This window comes from Impatiens glandulifera, chromosome 1 (assembly GCF_907164915.1).
Source record: "Impatiens glandulifera chromosome 1, dImpGla2.1, whole genome shotgun sequence".
NCBI classification, from domain to species: domain Eukaryota; kingdom Viridiplantae; phylum Streptophyta; class Magnoliopsida; order Ericales; family Balsaminaceae; genus Impatiens; species Impatiens glandulifera.
In genome coordinates, this window is record NC_061862.1 from 72,663,891 (window position 1) to 72,682,900 (window position 19,010).

Sequence of the window (19,010 nt, forward strand, 5' to 3'; positions counted from 1 at the left end):
TAAAAAATAATTAGACATTTTCTTGAGATAAGGTATATATTATTTCACTTATACAATCATAATCATACTCTTACATATAAATACTATATAGTATTTATATGCGAGAGTATAATTGTATTATACAATCATAATCATACTCTTACATATAAATACTATATAGTATTTATATGCGAGAGTATAATTGTATAAGTGAAATAATATATATATATATATATATATATATATATATATAAATAAAGAAAGTCACATTTTAATCAAAATATATTTGTTAAATAAATAATATATATATTTTTCAAATTTGTTTTCTTGTCAATGAAATGGTCTTGTTTCAATGTATCCACTTTTCTGCATCAAAACTATATTTTTGGTAAATATGAAGACGTTTCTAGATGAAAGAACAATACCTAGGACATCTAATTTAAGTCATCGATTTGTTAGCTAGTATAGGTGCCTAATAACAAATATTGTCATTATGCTTTGTTGAGTTATGGAGTCTACACTTATAATAAACTCTACATTGTTAATTAGAGTTGATTAGGTTTTCTTTTTTTGGTTTTGGACTTGGGCCTGATCAAAGTTATTTAGGTTTATTACCTGAATGTTTACCTTATAAGTATGTGATTATGAAGAGTTTATATTGTGAAGACAGAATCTTAGAGAGATGAAGTGTGAGGCAAAAACTCTGTATTCCTTCTTCTTCTTCATAATAAATCTGGTGGTGGCTGAAGTGGATGTAATTCAATTTGAGTGAACCACTATAAATCTGTGTTCTTGTGTTCTTCTTTCTTGTGTTTTACAGATTATTTTCAAGCATGTCAGATTTGGGAGATACAAATCCTAACAACTGGTATCAGAACAGCTAGGCTAGAGCTGATCATTAGAAACAATGGCAAGTGAGAACAGTATAGGACATGAGATTGGAAGATTTGATGGGACAGATTATGCCTTCTAGAGAATGCAGATTGAAGATTATCTCTATGGAAAGAAGCTTCATGTTCCTTTGAGTGAGAAACCAGAGAAGATGGATGAAGCTGAATGGAAACTCCTTGATAGACAAGTTTTGGGAGTTGTCCGATTGACGCTAGCCTAGACAAGTGCTCACAATGTAGCAAAGGAGAAGACCACCATGGGTCTGATGAAATCTCTTTCTGATATGTATGAGAAACCATCTGCTAACAACAAGATACACTTAATGAAAAGACTCTTTTACTTAAGAATGGTTGATGGTACTTCTGTCACTACTCATTTGAATGAATTCAATACAATTGTGAATCAATTGCTATCCATTGAGATTGATTTTGGGGATGAAGTTAGTGCCCTGATTTTGTTAGCATCTCTACCAAATAGTTGGGAACCTATGAGGGCAACAATTAATAATTCAGTTGGAAATGCTAAACTGAAATTTGTTGAAGTTAGAGATCGTATTCTTGCTGAAGAGGTTCGTAAAATTGATTCTGGTGAAACATTCAAAGGTTCTGCTCTGAATGTGGAAAACAGGGGAAAAGGTAATGATAGAAATTTCAACCGAGGTAAGAGTAGATCTATGTCAAGGAGCAGGAGGAGTCAGTCCAAGTCTGGGCGGACATTTGAGTGTTGGAATTGTGGTAAACATGGTCATTTAAAGAAGAACTGCAAAGCACCGAAGAAAAATGGTGATGATAAAAATAATGCAGCCAACGTTGTTACAGAATATGTCACCGATGCGTTACTTTTGTCTATTGATAGCCCGATAAATTCATGGGTTTTGAACTTAAGAGCTTCTTTCCACACCACTGCCCACAAAGAATTAATGGAGAATTATGTGCCTGGAAACTGTGGGAAAGTTTATCTCGCAGATGGTGAGTCACTAGATATTGTTGGCATGAGGGACATCAAATTGAAGATGGCAAATGGTTCTGTTTGGAAGATTAATAAGGTGAGACACATTCCAAGTTGAATGCGCAATCTGATCTCTGTTACACAACTTGATGAAGAATGTCACAATTTCAGTTGTGGAAATGGTGCATGAAAGGTGACTCAAGGAGCAATTGTTGTTGCTCGAGGTCACAAAACTGGAACGTTATACACGACTTCAACTTGTAGAGAAACAGTTGTTGCTATAGTTGATGACTCGAAAAACAGTGAGTTGTGGCATTGTAGGTTGGGCCATATGAGCGAAAAAGTGATGAAAATTCTTTTAAAGAATGGACAGATTCCAGAACTTAAGTCTGTTGAACATCAGTTATGTGAAAACTGCATTCTTGGAAAACAGAAATGGATGAGTTTCTTAAAAATTGGGAAGGAGCTCAAGAAAGAAAGGCTAGAGTTGGTACACACTGATGTGTGGGGACCTGCACCTGTTTCTTCTATTGGCGGATTACAATACTACGTGACATTTATAGATGATTCGACGAGAAAGGTATGGGTATATTTTATGAAGCACAAGTCTAAAGTATTTGCTATTTTCAAGAAATGGAAGGCTTTGGTTAAAAATGAAACAAATTAGAAAGTTAAGTGTTTGAGATCCGACAATGGAGGTGAATATATCAATTCAGATTTCAAAGAGTATTGTGATGTGAATGGGATCAGTATGGTGAAGACTGTTCCCCGAACGCCTCAAGAGAATGGAGTAGCTGAACAAATGAATCGAACATTGAACGAGTGTGCTAGAAGCATGAGATTGCATGCAGGGCTGCCTAAAACCTTCTGGGCAGAAGCTATTAATATTGCTGCCTATTTGATAAATAGGGGACCCTCTGTTTCTCTTGAATTCAGAATTCCTGAAGAAGCTTGGAGCAATAAAAAGGTAAACCTTTCTTATTTAAAAGTGTTTGGTTGTTTATCATATGTTCATATTAATGAATGTGATAGGAGCTAGCTTGATCCAAAGTCTAATAAATGTTTTTTCATTAGTTATGGTGATATCGAGTTTGGTTATTGTTTCTGGGATAATCAAAATCGGAAAATCATTCGTAAAAGAAATGTTATCTTCAATGAACAGGTTCTTTACAAAGATTGTGTTGGGAAGACATCAGATGGTGATTCCAAGTTGGAAGAGACTGGTATAGTCGATTTGAGAGAATTTTCAGCTGAATATATACCGGTTGTCAAAGAAGAACAATGTGTTGTTGAAGATGAAATCGTTGAGAATGTGGTCCCAAAGGTAAATCAGCAAACACCGGTTATACAGTTAAGAAGATCATCAAGGAATCGAAAACCAGTTGAGAGGTGGTCTCCATCTCTGAACTATATCTTGTTGACAGATAGAGGTGAACTTGAATGTTATGAGGAAGCAATACAATCTGATGAATCGATTAAGTAGGAGTCTGCTATGAAAGATGAGATGGATTCTTTGATGTTGAATCAGACTTGGGAGCTCACTAAGCTACCAAAGGGAAAGAAAGCACTTCACAATAAATGGATCTTCAGGATTAAAGAAGAACATGATAAAACCATGAGGCACAAGGCAAGGTTGGTTGTGAAAGGATTTCAACAAAAAGAAGGTATTGACTACAATGAAATCTTCTCTCCAGTAGTTAAATTGATGACAATCAGAACTATTTTGAGTTTGGTTGTGAAAGAAGACCTTCATCTTCAACAAATGGATGTCAAAACTACTTTTCTTCATGGTGATTTAGATGAAGAGATTTATATGCGACAACCAAAAGGATTTGAAATCAAGGGAAAAGATGAGCTTGTGTGTAAGATTCAGAAGAGTCTGTATGGTTTGAAACAGACTCCAAAGTAATGGTACAAGAAGTTCGATAGCTTCATGAAAAGTAACAATTTTCTAAGGTGTGAAGCTGATCATTGTTGTTATATCAAGAGATTTGATAAATCGTACATTATTCTGCTCCTCTACGTGGATGACGTGTTGATTGCCGGAGCAAGCTTGTATGAGATTAACAAGCTCAAGAAAGAGTTGTCTGAAAAGTTTGCAATGAAGGATTTGGGTGCTGCTAAACAAATCCTTGGGATGAGAATTTTTAGGGATGAAGAAGTTCTCAAGCTTTCACAAGAAGAATATGTGAAGAAAGTTCTTAGCAGGTTCAACTTGTATGATGCAAAACCAGTTACTACCCCCTTAGCTAGTCACTTCAGACTATCTAAAGATCAGTCGCCTTCAACAGAGGAGGAGAAAAATTACATGGCCACTGTTCCATATGCTTCTGCCATTGATTGTATTATGTATGCGATGGTTTGCACAAGACCAGATATAGCACATGTAGTGAGAGTTGTTAGCAGATTCATGAGCAACCCGGGTAAACAACATTGGGAAGCAATAAAGTGGATACTACGACACTTAAGAGGAAGTACGGGTCTCGCTTTGTGTTTTTGAAAGTCTAATATGGGTTTGGAAGGATATGTTGATGCTGACAATGGTGGTAATGTTGATAGTAGGAAGAGCACAACATGGTACATTTATACTCTGGGAGGTACTGCAATCAGTTGGGTTTCAAAATTACAGAAGTTTGTTGCTCTTTCTAGTTGTGAGGCATGGTATGTTGCTGTGACAGAAGCTGCTAAGGAAATGATGTGGTTACAACCCTTTTTGCGAGAATTGGGTCAAGACTACGAGGGAAGTGTGTTGCGATGTGACAGTCAGAGTGCCATTCATTTGGCAAAGAATCCTGTTTATCATGGCAGGACGAAGCATATACAGGTTCGTTATCATTTCATCTGGTCAACTTTAGAAGATGGAGTATTAGCTGTTGAGAAGATTCCCGGGAGTGAGAATCTAGCTGATATGTTGACGAAAGCTGTGACAAATGAGAAACTGAAGTTGTGTGCAACTTCAGTTGGTCTTCTTCGTTAAGACACCGAATGGAAAGCCACTACCAATCGAGAGATGATGAAGTTAGTCTCCAAGTGGGAGATTGTTGAGTTATGGAGCCTACACTTATAATAAACTCTACATTGTTAATTAGAGTTTATTGAGTTTTTTTTTGGTTTTGGGCTTGGGCCTGACCAAAGTTATTTAGGTTTATTATCTGAATGTTTATCCTATAAATATGTGATTATTAAGAGTTTACATTGTGAAGACAGAATTCTAGAGAGATAAAGTGTGAAGCAAAAACTCTGTATTCCTTCTTTTTCTTCATAGTAAATTTGGTGGTGCCTGAAGTGGATGTAGCTCAATTTGAGTGAACCACTATAAATCTATGTGTTCTTGTGTTCTTCTTTCTTGTGTTTTTACAGATTGTTTTCAAGCGGATTGGATTTGGGAGATACAAATCCTAACATGCTTTACTTGTCATTTTATGTTTATCTCTCAGAAATTGTATATTAAAGTTTTATTTTTCATGGAAACGGGTAACTGAGTAAATTAAACCAGATTAAATACTGTTTGAAAACATTTTTAAATCAATGATTGTTTGGTAGGTTTGTTATTTCAACTAATATAAGTAGTTTTAAATAATTTTTATTTGAATAGATAAATTAAAAAGTTAATTATTTGAGTAAAATATATTGATATGTATAAATATATAATAAAAAAATTATAAAAAATTAATAAATATTTTAATATTTTGATTAATAAATTAAATAATATAATTAATAATTAATTAAACTATCAATTATTTAAGATTTAATGAATATATGTTTATAGAGAATATTCTTTTAATTATAATATCCTCCTTCTTGTTAATGAATTAATTTGGATAAAAAAAATGAATTCTAATAATATTTAATAATTTGGTTTAAATGGGTAATAAATAAAAATAAATAAATCACACACTTAATAAATACATTCACAACATAAAGAAATAAATGAATAAATAAAAAGTAAAGTTATCTTTGAAGACTACAGTAGATTTGTAGTATGAAAAATAAAATAATGAATTATATGTGTTTACATAATTTTGTGAGACGACGTGATTCTGATGAATGGTGACGACAACGATAACATAACAATGACTACGATAAAATCTTATAAAAATATTTAAATTAAAAGAAAGGAAATTAGTATATTTAAAGTTGTTGATAACATCATAATTACACCCTATTTTTACACTCTAAGTATTCAATAAAAAAAATATCCGGTCTAATATATCATTCATGCTTGTCTTTTGAATCGAAAAAACAAAAATATCAAAAGATATTTTGAAACAGACTTAAAAAAGCCTAAAAACAATTATCGAAACGATGAATTCCAAAACTATTCGAGTCATGAATGCCCTCGTACCTTCAAAATAACTGGTACGAAAAATCATGAACTTTGAGTATAAAAGTGTTGTTTACAATTGTGTACAGATGATGTTCAAATAGAAGAAACCAAAGATTAAGTCGAATCGACGAGTCAACTCGCAAATCGGCGAGTCAACCTGGGTCAAAGAAGGGTCAAATGCAGGTCAACCAATTAGAGGGGAAATTTGACTGCCCATTTAAAATTTGAATGTTGTAAAATTGGGGGATTATTTGAAAAGAAGAGAATTTGTCCAAAAAGAAATGGTGATCTTGAACATTTAGAAGGTCATAACCTTCAAACGGATCCGGAACTTAAAAAATTCATCATGACTTCAATACTGGATGGAATCCGGTCATTTCGGATGCTTTGGAAAGGGAAATAAGTCCTCCACAAAGACCATTTCAGCATAATTTCACGTTGGGGTTTCCTAGCTCGAAAAAAATGTGTTCAAATGAAGTTCAACTGGACACTCTTCCACTCATAAAATCATAACTCAATTTGTAGTTGATGGATCTGAATGATTCAACTTGGGTTAAGAATCTAATACACATACGTTGCAAGTGAACTCATGCTCTAGGTTTGAATCATAAGGGATAACTCAAGGCAGCCTACACTTTAAAACTCATATCTTTCAAATGACTAGGCCATTTTGGATGAATGAACTATCATTAGAAATCTATTAGAGTCAGCTTTCCAATGGTACCATATAGGCCTCTTAGTTCATTGTATAACTCACCCTAAATCCCCACTAATAAGATTAGTGCAGGTGGTGACTTGTCTCTGTGCAATTGTTTTTCGTGGCCAACACATTCTATTTGTTGAAACTCTAAACACTAGAGTTGTAGACAAGACTTAGAAATTTCCAATGCCTACTCGATCATCTCGTGAGGAGCCCTGAGTCAAAAGTTATGGGTATTTAAAGTTTTGGATGAAGAAATCGCGATGATTCTGAAGACCGAATAAAATGTGAACTTTGATTTCAAAATTTTCCAACTCATTGAGTCAAAAACTCGGCGAGATCGACTCATTTAAGAAGAGGCTGCAAGAGAGGTTCCAAAAGATAACAACACAAAGGGAAAAAGACTAAAACAACAAAAGAAATTCCATTTATTTTGTGAGAGCAATTCCATTCTGGAGAAGAGGAGCAGTTTCTCCAAGGGAGACCGGTTCTTGAAAAAGGAGAGTTCATCCAGTTCCGTTCTGGGAGGTGGTTATTCGTCAGAGGTGAACATTGCTGTTCTGTTCGGTCTTAAAGGAGAAAGGGCAATCAACAAGAAAAAGCAAGGAATCCAACCGTGGAGTGAAAGAGACAAGACATAGAAGTGGGACGAGTCTCTTTGGAGTGCAGAAGAGAAGATAAAGACAGTCTCCCTTCTTGGCTAGTGAAAACTGAAATTGACAAACTGATTGCACCTACAGAGAACAGAGAGCGAATCAATTCATAAGAAAGGAAGCTAGTCTTGAGGAGCTACTAAATCGAAAAGAAGTCAGGGCTATTCCGGTGAGCGTTGATTCATTTCACCATTCAATTATCTTACACAGTTCAGGTAAGCACTTATGCAGTCTTAGTTCAGGTATACAGATGCTATCTGGTTATCAAAGATCAGATTAAAGTTATGTCTGTTTCATTGTATGCTTGTCAATCTTGCTGGAATTTGCTTATTTGTTTGGTTAAACCTTAACAGTTAGATATCTTATTTAGGTTAGCTTAGATCCAGGTTAAGGTTAGTTATCGCCTGGTTCTAGATCTTGAGCTATATGTTGCTGAAAACTTAACGACTCAGTCATTGGAGGAGCGAAGTCGTGAAGCTGTAATCTCGTCGGTCTTCGGTGAACTCTGATTTAGTAGGCACTAGCCGAAACATAGTTCCAGTAAGTGGAAGGACGCCTCGCGTTGTTGATCTGGTCGACTTCTTTAAACGAAATAGCAATTACAGTTTGTAACTACTAATCAGCTTTCTTTTCAATCCTCTTCCTTGTGTTCCCTCGCAATAGCAAGCTTCGTCTAGAAGTGTTCCTAGTAGAAAGGCGACCCCGTTAGTGACGAACCTTGTGATCGTGGAGCATCGGCGAAACAAGATGGAACCTCACCGATGAGTTCTTCATTGCTTTAGCATTGTGAATGCCTCATTAATATTATTAGTCCCTTTGTAAAATGGTTAAGATTTTCTCATACAAGCAAAAGAGTTCTGAACTCAGAACGAAAACGTAACAATCTTTCAAACATCAGTTTTGACCAATTACTTATGACTATCTATAAATACAGGCGTATATAACATAGCGTTGTAGGCCATTTCTTAATAGGTAACCAAACAACGGACTTTTAAAACGAATTTCTAATTTTCTTTTCTTTAGTTTCTTTGAGAAGAAACTAAAGTGGCGACTCTAAATACAATTAAATCGATACATCAGCAATGGATTGATTTAAAACCTGTATAGGCCAATTCGAAAGGCTATGCTAAAAAACTCTATTTCTGGTTCCTCATACCTTTCTATATTTTTTTACGGGATTCATAGGAAAGTAAGTCAATGAGTTCTTTAACATAACTCGCCTTAACACACAAAAAAACGTTTTCTCTAAAAAAAAATAGTGCACGGGTCGAACGTACCATAAAAATCTCTCATCTCATATCGCGGGAGCATGTGAGGAATGTAAGGCATGGGGTCGATAATTTCTGGATCGCACAAACCGCTCTTAAAGACGAGTATACTTTCTTAAAAAGAACGAAAAAATGGGTACAATAACCATATAGGAAGATGTGATTAACAATATTGTACTTGACATTAAATATAGAAAGAGTGGGAATTTTAATCTTCTATTTCTTCAACGATTCTCTCCTCCCTCTCTCCCAAATCATGGATTTTGATCTCGAATTTAGGCCTATAAACGGTTCGGTTTGGTCGGTTTATAGACCAAAATGTACAACCAAACTGTTGGGTCAGTTTGCCTGAATTACAAACCATCAGTTTCGGTTTATTGATCGGTTTGGTTAGATTGGTTTGATGATCGGCTCGGTCGGTTATTCGATTCGATCGGTTTTTAATAAAATAACAAAAATTTAAAATTAATAAAATAACAAAAATATACTAGTACAACGGTCCGATCGTAGTATGTTACCGTGGTATGTTAACATCATTAGCCTACTATCAACATCATTCTGCTACTAGTACGCTACTTAGTATGTTAACATCATTAGCCTACTATCAACATCATTCTGCTACTAGTCTGCTTAGAGCATGTCCAACGCACAAGACCTCTGCCCATTTATTTTATCAAATCAATCTTCCACCTCAGCTGAAAGCTGACACATGTTATACTTGATCAAAACACTGCAATGTTTCCAAACTTTTCTCTAAATAATTAAAATGTTATTTTTATTTAATACTATTTTAAGTATTATAAAATTACATTTTAAAAATTATATTTTAAAAATAATAAAATAAAAAATATTTTTATAATTTAAAATATATTATAATATAAAAAACATTACAAGAATAATGCAAGTACAATAAAATACATAAAATTTTAAACATTTTGACGAACATAATTGTGAAACATATAACTAATATTTCTATATTATAATAAAATATAAAATATTTTTATAATTTAAAATATATTATAATATTAAAAACATTTTTATAATTAAATATATAACTAATATTCCTATATTATAAGAAAATTTGAGAAGTTAAGGCCCTTAAAAATAAGAAAAAATATAGTCATATATATTGTTAATAAAAAATATATTAATTTATTTAAAATATATATTTATTAATTAAATATATAACTAATATTCATATATTATAGAGTATATTATATTATATAATAATTAAAAAAATCAGAGTTTGGCATGTCCGGCATAAAGGGCGCTGCCTCCTTTTGCTTTTATACAACGCATAAAATTAAAAAAAACAATGACCTGCCCTTTTACACGTTATTCTATGCGGACACAGGTCATGCGCTACATATGCTTTTAGTGCCTAGTATTTTAGTTCAATGTTTCTCTCTCATATCTATATATATATAATGATGCTTAATTTTTAAAGTGTCAGGATTGCCGGGTCGAGAGCTGTGGTTAATTTGGATATATGTGAGAGTAAATGGATACTTGGGTTGAATTGTGGGTTGACCCGCCCATAAACTTAAAACGGTTAAAAATAAAATTAAAAATGCTATAAGTATGGTTCGAACTTGCAACCTAACAAAACAAGTACAACCTTTTAAACAACTAGGCTAATAACACTTTATATTTTAAATTCAACCCAAAATTTGATAAACGCGTGATATTTTAACAATATAAGTTCAACTTTTTAACTAACTAATCTCTATATATATATATATATAATGATGCTTAATTTTTAAAGTGTCCGAATTGCCAGGTCGAGAGCTGTGGTTAATTTGGATATATGTGAGAGTAAATGAATACTTGGGTCGGATTGTGGGTTGACCCGCCCATAAACTTAAAACGGTTAAAAATAAAATTAAAAATGCTATAGGTATGATTCGAACTTGCAACCTAACAAAACAAGTATAACCTTTTAAACAACTAGGCTAATAACACTTTATATTTTAAATTCAACCCAAATTTTGATAAACGCGTGACATTTTAACAATATATGTTCAACTTTTTAACTAACTAATTTATATATATATAATGATGCTTAATTTTTAAAGTGTCCAGATTTCCGGGTCGAGAGCTGTGGTTAATTTGGATATATGTGAGAGTAAAAGGATACTTGGGTCGGATTGTGGGTTGACCCGTCCATAAAAATTTTACCGTAATATTTTTTTCACGGTTTTTTATATTATTACTCGTGCAAATGCACAAGATACATGCTAGTCATATATAAAATGACTTATTATTATTACTAGCATTTATCTTCCCGTGCATGCATTTGCACATGCATGCGCACGAGTAATAAAATAAAAAAAATCGTGAAAAAAATATTACGATAAAAATATAATAGCATTTTTAATTTTATTTTTAACCGTTTTAAGTTTATGGGCGGGTCAACCCACAATCCGATTCAAATATCCATTTATTCTCACATTGCAGAACGATCTCTAAAACAATTGATACTCCTCAACTCATTTAGTTTCCACCTCTAGAGTCCACTTTTTCCCCATACTACGAGTGAAAGAAAAAATGTAAAGACTAACATTAAAATAGCTCAGAAGAGACTTACTATATTCATATGAATTATGTCCATATCTCTATAAATATGACGGAATTCTTCCATTATTGCTCACTAATGAAATCTATATAGCGTAAAGTCAAAAGAGATTTATGACTGATTAAAATCTATTGATGAACTACTGCGTTCATCAAATTTTGTGTTGAATTTAAAATATAAAGTGTTATTAGCTTAGTTGGTTAAAGGGTTGTACTTGTTTTTGTTATGTTGCAAGTTTGAACCATATCTATAGCATTTTTATTTTTAACCGTTTTAAGTTTATGGCGGGTCAACCCACAATCCGATCCAAGTATCAATTTACTCTCACATATATATCTAAATTAACCACAACTCTCGACCCAACAATCTGAACACTTTAAAAATTAAGCATCATTATATATATATATATATTTGAAATAATTCTCTCTTTAGTCTTAACACAACAAAAATGTTGATATTCTTCGTCTTTTTGAAGTCTTGAGTTCAAGTTTTTTAGTTGTTTGATATAATTAAATACAACTTAGTTTGATAATAAAAATAAATATAGACTAGTGGAGGGATCTACTATTTAAGCTTCCAAAACTAGTGACAAGCCTAAAATTAAAATAATAATATTCAGATAAATTATTTTCAATTGTTAAAGATTCGTCAATTTTAATAATTAAAGATTTTTATTAGGTAACACATGTAGCCTTTTTGGGAATTCTTTTAATAGTAGCTCAATAATACATCGGGTCTATATATTTTCAAATAATGTTGGTTAACTTGTACATTCCATGTTAGTTATTTTTTTATTTACTAAACATGGTGAGTGAAAGTCAGTGATAGAAATAATGGACTTGTTAGAAGAAATTCATACTTTTTAGTTATTTGTGTTTCAAGATAAACATTAATTTGCATATTATGTTCCAAAAATATTTTTTCAATCCATGTTAGTTATTGCTCTATATTTGTTAGTATTGGTTTATTTACCAAACGTGACAAGTGAAAATCAGTGAAAGAAATAATAAACTTATTAGAAGAAATTCATCCTTTTTAGTTATTTGTGTTAATTACAAGATAACCATAATTTGCATATTATGTCCCAAATATATATATATATATATATATATATATATATATATATATATATATTAGGTTTTTAATAAAACTTAATTTAATAGCAATGTTATTGATCTTAATTTATACATTTTTAGCTCAATGATCGATTAGTTGCTTGAGATCAATAACACCATTTGGAACATTGATTCAATCATGAGTTTTTTTAATAATTAAGTTGTTATTCGTAATTATTTTTAGAAGAAGATTAATCCTAATAATAAATTCTGATCATACTCCAATTATTTTAGAAGATTTCTAAGAATAATGATTTATTGATCTATTTAATATTTTCTAGGTTAAAAAAATTACACACAAGCTTTATCCAATTGAAGACCTTTTGACACATTTACAAATATGCATGCATATAGAAAAAAAAGAGAATTTGTTACTATGTACATTTTGGTATAAAAATATGTGATTTGTTAAAAATAATATTATATATATATATATTGATTATTCAATTTTAGGCAATATATTATAAAAACGTTTTACGTGTAAGCTTTATATATTAAAATAAAAATAAAAAAATTGTCATAAATTCTTTAGTAATCGAATTCAATTATAGTCGCCATTTCACTGGAGAAGTATTGAATATCGCAACGAGTGGCGATGTAGTGCAACTAGTGTCAATATTTAATAAAAAATTTAAATGAGGAGTAAAGAATCAACTAAATGTTAAAAAACCCCTTAGAATTGTATATTAATTTTTTTTAGTGGAATCTTAGTTCTTTGACATAATTCAATGCAAATTATTTTGATAATAAAAATACAACTAAATTACTTTGGGGCTAGTAGAGGGACCACGCTTAACCTTCCAAAATTAGTGACAAGCCAATAATTAAAATTAAAAGTAAATTATTTTGGGGCTATTAGAGGGACCAGGACTAACCTTTCAAAAATAGTGATAAAGCCTTAAAAATAATCATTCATCTTTATGTTTTTGTGTCATTGTTGTCGTCGAAGATATTCAATAATTATAAGACCTATTTTTCGATTATAAAGATTAAATGTTTTTATATTTCTTAACAATTACTAGTCTTGTCGTCGAAGATATTCAATAATTCTAAGACCTATTTGTCGATTATAAAGATTAAATGTTTTTATATTTCTTAACAATTACTAGCCTTTTCTAAGAATTCTTTTATTAATTTGTTTACCATTTTTTTCAAAGTAATTTTCCCCACATATTATTAATAAAAAATTTAAATGAGGAGTAAAGAATCAACTAAATGTTAAAAACCCCCCTTAGAATTGTATATTATTTTTTTCTAGTGGAATCTTAGTTCTTTGACATAATTCAATGCAAATTATTTCGATAATAAAAATACAACTAAATTACTTTGGGGCTAGTAGAGGACCACGATTAACCTTCCAAAAATAGTGACAAGCTTATAATTAAAAATAAAAGTAAATTATTTTGGGGCTATTAGAGGGACCAGGACTAACCTTTCAAAAATAGTGATAAAGCCTTAAAAAATAATCATTCATCTTTATGTTTTTGTGTCGTTGTTGTCGTCGAAGATATTCAATAATTATAAGACCTATTTGTCGATTATAAAGATTAAATGTTTTTATATTTTTAACAATTACTAGCCTTGTCGTCGAAGATATTCAATAATTCTAAGACCTATTTGTCGATTATAAAGATTAAATGTTTTTATATTTCTTAACAATTACTAACCTTTTCTACGAATTCTTTTATTAATTTGTTTACCATTTTTTTCAAACTAATTTTCCCCACATATTATTAATAAATAATTTAAATGAGGAGTAAAGAATCAACTAAATGTTAAAAACCCCCTTTGAATTGTATATTATTTTTTCTAGTGGAATCTTAGTTCTTTGACATAATTCAATGCAAATTATTTTGATAATAAAAATACAACTAAATTACTTTGGGGCTAGTAGAGGGACCTCGATTAACCTTCCAAAAATAGTGACAAGCTTATAATTAAAAATAAAAGTAAATTATTTTGGGGGCTATTAGAGGGACCATGACTAACCTTTCAAAAATAGTGATAAAGCCTTAAAAATAATCATTCATCTTTATGTTTTTGTGTCGTTGTTGTCGTTGAAGATATTCAATAATTATAAGACCTATTTGTCGATTATAAAGATTAAATGTTTTTATATTTCTTAACAATTACTAGCCTTGTCGTCGAAGATATTCAATAATTCTAAGACCTATTTGTCGATTATAAAGATTAAATGTTTTTTTATTTCTTAACAATTACTAGCATTTTCTAAGAATTCTTTTATTGTTAGCCCAATAATACATCTGGTTCATTTTTTTTATTCAATGTTTGTTAACTTGAACGTTATATACATGCTGCTTTATACATCGAATTCATATATCTTCAATCAATGTTTTGTTAATTTGTATGTTCTATACATTGAGTTCATATATCTTCAATCAATATTTGGTAGCTTGAACGTTCTGTGATAGTTTGTCATTGCTTTTATTTTTCAAATATGACGAGAGTGTTATGGAAGGATGAGATTTTTAGTGTGAGAGATAACCTACATTTGTTAGACAAGATTATTTTTTTTTTTTAGCTAATTGTGTTCCATGATAATCTTTAATTAGCACATTCTTTTCCCAAAAACTATGTTTGATTTTAAGATTTTAATAAGAACTTATTTAATAGGGTGGCCTTATAGATTTTAGTTCTTACTTTTTAGCTCCATATCAGTTGATTAAGATTAATAGCGAAGCTAGTTGGTGTTGTCACTAGTTGTCGCTATCGTTTTTATTCCGTCGCTATTGATCAGTATTTATTTTGGCCCAATTGTGACAGTAATACAAACCCGTTTTTCTGTTGCTATTGTCCATTTTAGACCTATGATCCAAATAAGTACTAATCCCACAATTTATCCATCATTTACTATTAATGAGAATCTTCAATCATTAATTTTCTCAATAATCCACACACTCGAGCCAGCAAAAAATCCAAATAAATAGATGATTCACATGATCGTATCAAAGTCGAAACTCAATTTTAATCCTCGTGTCAAGGAACTGATCATGTGACGTTAGCAAGATCATTTCCTAAGTTAGACATATTTTCCTTTTTTTTTATAGTTAAAACCTACTATGAAATTTCCTACACTTAGCAATATTGGTAACTTAAAATTTATTTGGTGTTGGATGAGTGTCACTAACAATCTAACATGGTATAGACAATGGTTGAAAGTATATTAGTTCAAAAGTCCAAATTGTCTAGAAGTTTATAATGTATTTACAGTCTTATTATTTAAATTTACTTACCAAAGTACGTCTTATAATTGTCAATTGTTGTGTTACAATTTGTTTTTTTTTTTGTTTAAATACTATTATGTTTGGTTCTATTAAGAACTTTAAGGATGTTTGGTTTGGGCTCTTTAAAACATTGTAAAATAAAAAATAAAAATTGTATGATGAATCATTTAGTTCAGGAGCATAACTTTTGAAAAAAAAGACGCATAAGGTGAAGATGACATGAACTGCATCTTCATTCTTGTTCCGGCCTTAAATCGGGTGCATTACTACTTCACCCGACTTTTCTTTTTGTGTCACTAATCTTAACCTTCTCGAGTACCTTAAACTTGATTAGTTGTGTACCTTCTTGCTTGTTTTAGAATTAATTTTGCCTTTGATACTTGCATTTTGATTTGTTGTACTTTTCTTTTGTATGCTCTTGTCAATCTTATTATGCATAGATTACACTGTTTAAGAAAATAAGATTATAAATAATATAAAGACATGATATAATGATTCGACCTTTGGTCATTTTAAAGGTTAAAGAGTTTTTCTTACTATTTTTGGAAATTCCTTTTTGAAAACCAGATTCTCTTTTTGGAAAGGGTCCATTTTGTTTCCAGTCACTGTTTTTGCACGTTCCATGTTTGTTATTGGGGCTATAGGATTTGTTTTGGAATCACATTAGATTTTCTTTAAAATTATTTGAATAGGTAGGGTTTATCAGATTTTAGAATTTTATTATTTTGGTGGAAAATTTGTACTTTTGGTTGAAATTGTCTCTCTTTTAATGAACTCCATCATTTCACTCATTTTTTTAAGAATTGGTTAATGTATATTAAAATGATAAAAGTCGTTTAAACGCAACGATAAAATATTACATGAAAAAAAAATGAATGTAACAACGTTACTCAATAAATTATGGAACTCGAAGGTCTCAAGAATAACGATTAATTCTCCAACTCATTAGCTCTTCTGCCCACCCATTCCATTTCGACCACAAAAGACTAACATGAATCATCTGAGGATCAAATATTACATTTGAAAACATATATTTTATTGATTTTCTCATCAAGGATTCAAATTTAGGAATGCGGTGTATCTGAATTTAGTTTGACATGCATAGATTGAAAAACTAATTACTGTTTTTCAGTTTGGTCTATATAGGGGCATATGTGACAATCTTGGTTGATGTCTCTTACATAAATTCAATTAAATACAAGTTCGTTTTTTAAATAAAGTTTCACTATTATTTGAAATTGAATTACTATATACTATGCTCATATATATACATTATTGTAATTAAGGTAATAAGCAATAAATAAATATATAATGCAAGTTGCTTCCAAATTGAACAAATATGTGAATAGTTTTTTTCTCTTCTAAAACAAACAAAAGTAAAAGTTTGAATAGATATTGCCTTTGGATACTCTCTTTTTTGAATAGATGAATGACACCATTTCTTATTTATTGAATTTCTTATTAGTTTAATTAGAAAGCTAGCCCTACAAATAAAGTGAAAATTATTGTAATCAATTATCACTTTTAAGTAGAAGTGTAGAATTCAAAATTTGATGTACATACACAAAAATATTAAATTGATCATATACATAAAATTATGAATCAATACTGCATTATATCTATTAAGAATTTTGGGGATGTTTGGTTTGGGCTCTTTAAAACATTGTAAAATAAAAATTGTATGATGAATCATTTAGTTCAAGAGCATAACTTTTGAAAAAAAAAGACGCATAAGGTGAATATGACATGAACTCCATCTTCATTCTGGTTCCGGCCCTAAATCAGGTGCATTACTACTTCAACCGACTTTTCTTTTTGTGTCATTAATCTTGACCTTCTCGAGTACCTTAAACTTCATTAGTTGTGTGCCCTCTTGCTTGCTTTAGAATTAATTTTTCCTTTGTACTTGCATGTTGATTTGTTGTACTTTTCTTTTGTATGCTCTTGTCAATCTTATTATGCATAAATTACCTTGTTTAAGAAAATAAAATTATAAATAATATAAAGACATGATATAATGATTCGACCAAAAAGGTTAAAGAGTTTTTCTTACTATTTTTGGAAATTCTTTTTTGAAACCCAGACTCTCTTTTTGGAAAGGGTCCATTTTGTTTCCAGTGAGTCACTGTTGGTCTGCACGATTCCATGTTTGTATTGGCTATAAGATTTGTTTTGGAATCCATTAGATTTTCTTTAAAATTATTTGGATATGTAGGGTTGATCAGAATTTTAGAATTTTATTATTTTGGTGTAAACTTGTGGTTTTGGTTGAAATTGTCTCTCTATTAATGAACTCCATCGTTTCACTCATTTTTTTTTAAAATTATATTAAAAATGATAAGAGTAGTTCTATCGCAACGATAAAATATTACATGGAAAAAAAATGAATGCAATAACGTTACTTAATAAGTTATCGAGCTCGGAGGTCTCAAGAAAAACGATTAATTCTCCGACTCATGAACTCTTCTGCCCATTCCACTTCGACCACAAAAGACTAACATGAATATTCATATGAAGATCAAATATTACATTTGGAAACATTTATTCTATCGATTTTCTCATCAAGGAATCAAATTTAGGAATGCGGTATCTAAAGAAGAACGATTAATTCTCCAACTCATGAACTCTTCCGTCCAATCTATTTCGACTACAAAAGACTAACATTAATCATTTGAGGATCAAATATTACATTTGGAAACATTTATTCTAACGATTTTTTCATCAAGGAATCAAATTTAGGAATGCGGTGTATCTGAATTTAGTGTCAAATGCATAGATTGAAAAACTAATTACTGTTTTTCAGTTTCAGTTTGGCCTATATAGGGGCATATGTGACAATCTTGATCGATGTCCTTACATAGGTGGGTTGTTTTTTTTAGAACGGCCAAATTATGTATGGTTTGGTTGTGGAAGCAGAATTGTACTAAATGAAAATCACACATTTAAAAAATAATACTGCATAAAATAATATAGGCCACAAATCATACCTCTCCAAAATACATTTACCATATATATTTTTTTTAATATCAACTTTCACATTAAAAAGAAACATCCTTGTCTAACATTACAAAATAAACTTATTAAAAAAACCATGGTTGATTGTATTTTTATAAAATTATTTGATCGATTTTAAAATATAATAAATTAGTTGGTTAGAGTGTTACATATATAATCTTAATTATCTTATGTTTCAAGTTAAATTTTACATATATTATTTTTAATCTTATAATTTTTTTAATAAATCATTCCAAGTTTTGATGGCATGCCAATCCGTAAACAACCCAACAAAGTATTCATTTATTCTAAACT